Consider the following 6,816-nt stretch of genomic DNA (forward strand, 5'->3'; position numbering starts at 1 on the left):
GTTAAGTGTTCTTCGTTTTAATAAATAGAAGAATATATTTCTAATCACGCTGCGCCTTGGTCTCCTCCCTTAGACGATCTGACAGAACTACCCACCTAAGAGGACCAAGCAGCGTGGTGACCTGGAGAGTTTGACATGGGAGGAAATCCTGGACGGCAAGGGACCCTGGCACAGACGGGAGAATATCGCCGTCCTAAATAGAAGCTGGAGGCAGCAAAGGCGGAGCGGCGACCCTATGAGACTTGGCCGAAGAGGCGTGCACGAGAGGCAGCCCCAAAAAATCTTGTGGGGGGGCACACGGGAGTGTGGCAGAGTCAGGTTGGAGACCTGAGCCAACTCCCCGTGCTTACCGGGTGGAGCGTCTTACTGGTCAGGCACCGTGTTATGCGGTGGAGCGCACGGTGTCTCCAGTGCACGTTCACAGCCCGGTACACTACATCGCAGCTCCTCGCATTGGCCGGGCTAGAGTGGGCATCCAGCCAGGACGGATGATGCCGGCTCAGCGCATCTGGCCCCCAGTGCGTCTCCTCGGCCCGGTTATCCTGCGCCAGCGCTACGCAGGGTGTCTCCAGTTCGCCAGCACAGCCCAGTGCGGCCTGTTCCAGCTTCCCGCACTTGCCGGGATACAGGGGTTATCCAGCCAGGACAAGTTGTGCTAGCTCCACGCTCCAGACCTCTGGACGCCTCCACGGTCCAGTGTATCCTGCGCCGCTCGGCGTAAGGGTCTCCAATGTGCCTGCACACCCAGTGCGTCCTGTCTCAGCGCCTCGAACGTGCCGGGCTGAAGTGGATATCCGGCCAGGAGGGGTTGTGCCTCTCCACGAGGAGGCCTCCAGTGATGATCCATGGCAAGAAGCCTCTAGTGATGATCCATGGCAAGAAGCCTCAGTGATGATCCATGCACGAAGCCTCCAGTGATGATCCATGGCACGAAGCCTCCAGTGATGATCCATGGCACGAAGCCTCCATGATTCCATGGTACGGAGCCTCCAGTGGATCCATGCAAGAAGCCTCCAGTGATCATCCATGGCACAAGCCTTCAGTGATGAATCCATGGCAACGAAGCCTCCAGTGATGATCCATGCACGAAGCCTCCAGTGATATCCATGGCAAGAAGCCCCAGTGATGATCCATGGCAAGAAGCTCCAGTGATGACCATGCAAGAAGCCTCCAGTGGATGATCCATGGCACGAAGCCTCCAGCGACGCCCTCTAGTCCGGAGCCTCCAGCGACGCCCTCTAGTCCGGAGCCTCCAACGACGGTCTCCAGCCCGGAGCCTCCAGAGACTCTCCAGTCCGGAACCTCCAGAGACGTTCTCCTGTCCGGAGCTGCCGGAGTCTCCCTCCTGTCCGGAGCTGCCGGAGTCTCCCTCCTGTCCGGAGCTGCCGGAGTCGCCCTCCTGTCCGGGGCCCGCTGCGAGTCCCCAGTCCGGGGTCGGCGCGAGGGTCCCCGCTCCAGAGGCGCCACCTAAGTGGCAATCTTAAGGTGGAGCGGGGTCCACGCCCGCACCAGAGCCGCCACCGCGGATAGATTGCCCACCCAGATCCTCCCATATAGGTTTAGGTTTTGCGGCCAGAGTCCGCACTTTGTGGGGGGTACTGTCACGCCCTGACCTTAGAGATCCTTTTTATGTCTCTATTTTGTTTGGTCAGGGAATGAGTTGGGGTGGAATTCTATTGTTTGTGTTCTATGTTTTCTATTTCTGTGTGTTTGGCCGGTGTGGTCTCAGAGGCAGCTGTCTATCGTTGTCTCTGATTGAGAACCATACTTAGTTGACTTTCCATGTGTAGTTGCCTGTGAGCACTACGTTGGCTTCACATTTTTTCGTTTTGTCGTTTTGTGAGTTTGTTAAGTGTTCTTCGTTTTAATAAATAGAAGAATGTATTCTAATCACGCTGCGCCTTGGTCTCCTCCCTTAGACGATCGTGACAATAGTGTTTCACACGTAATGTATAATATGTAGCTTACGGCATATGATCCAATGTCTCATTATTATTATTTTTTATTTTACTCTTTATTATGACTTATTGTATGTTTGTATATATAATTATTATTTATTTATTTTTGTTACGCTCGTCTTTTACTGTCACATTGTTGTCTAATATCTTTTCACTTTTGTTTTGAATGTTCTTAATTTGAAAATGCAAAAATCAAATATATATATATATTTTTTAAAGTCCTTCCTCCCTTGCTCTTTGCCCTGCAAGTGCATACTCGTCAGATGTCAGGATACGTCATCAGAAGTGTCCACAATTTAAGGGGAGTTGGTGGTTGCATTCCAAACACTTAAAAGACCAACCCTATCTGTATGATAGCTTGCAAATAAATTAGCTAAATAACGTTAGCCTGCCTAGCTGAAACTTCTGAAGGAAAATGTTTTATTTCTACAATTTCCAAAAGGTAACCAAACAAAAACATCATAACTTTTACGAGACGTGTTTGTGCCATTGTATCACCATTTCTAACTTATTTACATTCATTTTTACTTACGGGCATGACGACTCCATATTGGACGTTGAGGTTTAAAGTTTTTAAAATATATTTTAAATATATATATTTTTTTTGTATTTTAATTTTTATATTAACAACAAATCAATACAAAAAAGTACATGAGGGACACAAGTGTATATATAAAGAACATACAAAGGACATTTGGGCTATGTAAGGGTCCTGTGTGTAGCGAGTCAGGCGCAGGACAGCAGATATGAGTAATCAACGTATTTTACTCAAAGACAAATTTACAAAGTAACATCACGAGCCCACAAAGATGGACCGAATACAATAAACAATCACTCACAAACACAACATGGGGAACAGAGGGTTAAATAATAAACAAGTAATTGGTTGAGTGAAACCAGGTGTGTAAGTGTTAAGAGAATTTTGTACTCAATGTTCATAAACTGAACTTCACTTAAACTACTCTGTCTGTTACTAAGAATTTGTAAGGTTCTTATTGTAATTAAACAGACAGAGGCCAGTCTACAATATTCAGCAAAGTTTATTTACGAGAGCTCTCCTGTGCATATACAAAAACATTCATTTTATACTATTCTCTTAACCTACGCACATACATATGGATTCTCTCTTTTCCTCCTGGACTCTCCCCACAGTTTATTACCACTCAGCTGACAGTTCCAGTCCCCCCCAGATACTGGAAACCTGGAGGGGCTCTCCCCGTCATCTTATCTCCCCAGAGTTATAGCTGGGTCGGTTCAAACATAGTTCAATTATCCACTTTGTTTTCTTTAGGCACACACATAGCATTCCTCTCTTCCCATGTACATAACCTCTTTCTTATGAACTAACATTATTTATCAAGAAGAGAAAAACAGGGTAGAATTCAGTTAGTTATAGTTCTACGTTAAATGGATACATCATTTAGTCATTATTCATACAATTCATAACAGTAAGACAAAGACAGAACAAATGGAAAATGAAAGTGGATCGGCAGTGGCTAGAAAGCCGGTGACGTCGATCGCCGAACGCCGCCCGAACAAGGAGAGGGACCGACTTCGGCGGAAGTCATGACAGTACCCTCCCTCCTTGACGCGCGGCTCCAGCGGCGCGCCGACCTCGGGGACGACCCGGAGGACGAGGTGCAGGGCGATCCGGATGGAGACGGTGGAAATCCCGCAGCAACGAAGGGTCCAGGACGTCCTCCACCGGCACCCAGCATCTCTCCTCCGGACCGTACCCCTCCCACTCCACGNAATTACTTAGTAATAAATAAATGATTTAAGACAATTGATGTATGGATGACTCATAGTGAAGACTGGGTTCGTGCAGATAACCAACAATTTACGACGTTTGGAATGAGACTAACGTGAGGTAAAAATAAATAAATCATTAAAATCAGAAGACTATTGATCAGATATGAAAATATCTGAAAGGTTATATTGGGAAATTATAACGTTGTAATCTGACTACTTTCCCTGGTGCTCCCAAATTCATAGTTAATTAGTTACGTTACAACTCAGTTGATCGCGTAATCCCTAATTACAGGAATCTTTGATAAAAACTATAAGTCTTCAATTTAATGATAGCAAAGACACGACAATAAACCCCGACATAGATGGGGAAAAGATCTGGGTATTGATCTTGATGAGGGTCTAATGGAGTGACCTATACAGGGATGGTGTTACATCCACATTGAACTCCAGATACAGACTGATCCAGTTTAATTTCCTCCCTCAGCTCTATATCACCCCATCTAGACTGCACAAGTTCAACCTTGATATCTCCTCCCTATGTTTTAGATGTGGCTCAGATGAAGGAACATTCCTCCATTCCACTTGGCAGTGTTCAAAACTACACCGTTTCTGGCAGGGGGTATGCGATACCATATCCTCAAATCACAGGGTTGCATTCCCTTTAGACCCGGAGGTCTGTCTACTGGGTAACTTTACTAACTCCAATTTTAGGCAAAGCCATACTATAAAGCTAACAGAAATATTGCTAGGGATTGCCAAGAAATGTATTGCCTTGAAATGGAAATCGGATTCCTCCCTGCCAGTTGCAATGTGGCTATCGGAAGTTAATAGTTGTATCCCACTGGAGAAAATCACTTAGTGCTTGAGGAATAAGTTAGAGACATTTTACAGAATTTGGCAAACTTTTGACTATATGGAGAATCTCCCCTCACATCACATTGATTGAATCTCTATATAATCCTTATATAGTTGTCACGCCCTGACCTTTGAGATCCTTTTTATGTCTCTATTTTGGTTTGGTCAGGGCGTGAGTTGGGGTGGGCATTCTATGTTTTGTGTTCTATGTTTTCTATTTCTGTGTGTTTGGCCGGGTGTGGTTCTCAATCAGAGGCAGCTGTCTATCGTTGTCTCTGATTGAGAACCATACTTAGGTTGCCTTTTCCCACCTGTCTGTGTGGGTAGTTTTCCATGTGTAGTTGCCTGTGWGCATTACGTTGGCGTCACGTTTTTCGTTTTGTCGTTTTGTGAGTTTGTTAAGTGTTCTTCGTTTTAATAAATAGAAGAATATATTCTAATCACGCTGCGCCTTGGTCTCCTCCCTTAGACGATCGTGACAGAACTACCCACCTAAAGAGGACCAAGCAGCGTGGTGACCTGGAGAGTTTGACATGGGAGGAAATCCTGGACGGCAAGGGACCCTGGGCACAGACGGGAGAATATCGCCGTCCTAAATAGAAGCTGGAGGCAGCAAAGGCGGAGCGGCGACCCTATGAGGACTTGGCGCGAAGAGGCGTGCACGAGAGGCAGCCCCAAAAAATCTTTGTGGGGGGGGCACACGGGGAGTGTGGCAGAGTCAGGTTGGAGACCTGAGCCAACTCCCCGTGCTTACCGGGTGGAGCGTCGTACTGGTCAGGCACCGTGTTATGCGGTGGAGCGCACGGTGTCTCCAGTGCACGTTCACAGCCCGGTACACTACATCGCAGCTCCTCGCATTGGCCGGGCTAGAGTGGGCATCCAGCCAGGACGGATGATGCCGGCTCAGCGCATCTGGCCCCCAGTGCGTCTCCTCGGCCCGGGTTATCCTGCGCCAGCGCTACGCAGGGTGTCTCCAGTTCGCCAGCACAGCCCAGTGCGGCCTGTTCCAGCTTCCCGCACTTGCCGGGATACAGGGGTTATCCAGCCAGGACAAGTTGTGCTAGCTCCACGCTCCAGACCTCTGGTACGCCTCCACGGTCCAGTGTATCCTGCGCCGGCTCGGCGTAAGGGGTCTCCAATGTGCCTGCACAGCCCAGTGCGTCCTGTCTCAGCGCCTCGAACGTGCCGGGCTAATCTTAAAATAAAGTCGTGATACAACACCTAATATGCGCAGGGAATTTAACTATGATTAATGTCAGGAATGTGAAAAAAACTAAGTTTAAATGGATTTGGCTAAGTGTGATGTGAAATTCCAGAACATCAAAGCTGTACATTGCGTGGTCTTCTTTATCCTGAAAACTCCCCAGCTCCTTAACAATACAAAGCAGCCCCAAACATGATGAGCCCACCACCTCTTGAAAAATGGACGAGTACTACACTCAGTAAGTGTATTGACTGACACCCAAAAACACTAAAATACAAGTATGTCGCCAACCCTCAAATTAAGCTAGATCAGCTATGCAGCCAAAAAAATCCTACTTCAATCGTTGCCAACACTTCACAAACCAGATCCAAACTGCCCCTGGAAGCCAAATGCCCCAGCACAAGAACTAGTTCTCAACAAGGAAAAAGTTCCTCGCGTACATATCACTGACAAACTAAAATGGTCCACCCACACACAAGTGTGGTGAAGAAGGTCGAACAGTGCCTCTTCAACCTCAGGAGGTGAAGAAATTTGACTTGTCACCTAAAACCCACAAACTTTTACAGAGCACAATCGAGAGCATCCTGTCGGGCTGTATCACCCACTCATACGGCAACCGCCCACAACCACAGGGCTCTCCGAGGGTGGTGCAGTCTGCACAACGCATCACCGGGGGCAAACTACCTGCCCTCCAGGACACCTACAGCACTCAATGTCACAGGAAAGACAAAAAGATCATCAAGGACAACAACCACCCGAGCCACTGCCTGTTCCCCCCTACCATCCAGAAGGCGAGGTCAGGACAGGTGCATCAAAGCTGGGACCAAGAGACTGAAAAACAGCATCTATCTCAAGACCATCAGACTGTTAAACAGCCATCACTAGCACAGAGAGGCTGTTGCCTACATATAGCCTTAATCATTGCACTATATGACTTAATATGCCACTTTAATAATGTTTGCATATCTTGCATTACTCATCTCATGTATACACTGTTTTCTATACTATCTATTGCATCTTAGCCTATGCCACTCTGACATTGCTCAT

Source organism: Salvelinus sp. IW2-2015, linkage group LG26 (assembly GCF_002910315.2).
Source record: "Salvelinus sp. IW2-2015 linkage group LG26, ASM291031v2, whole genome shotgun sequence".
NCBI classification, from domain to species: Eukaryota; Metazoa; Chordata; class Actinopteri; order Salmoniformes; family Salmonidae; genus Salvelinus; species Salvelinus sp. IW2-2015.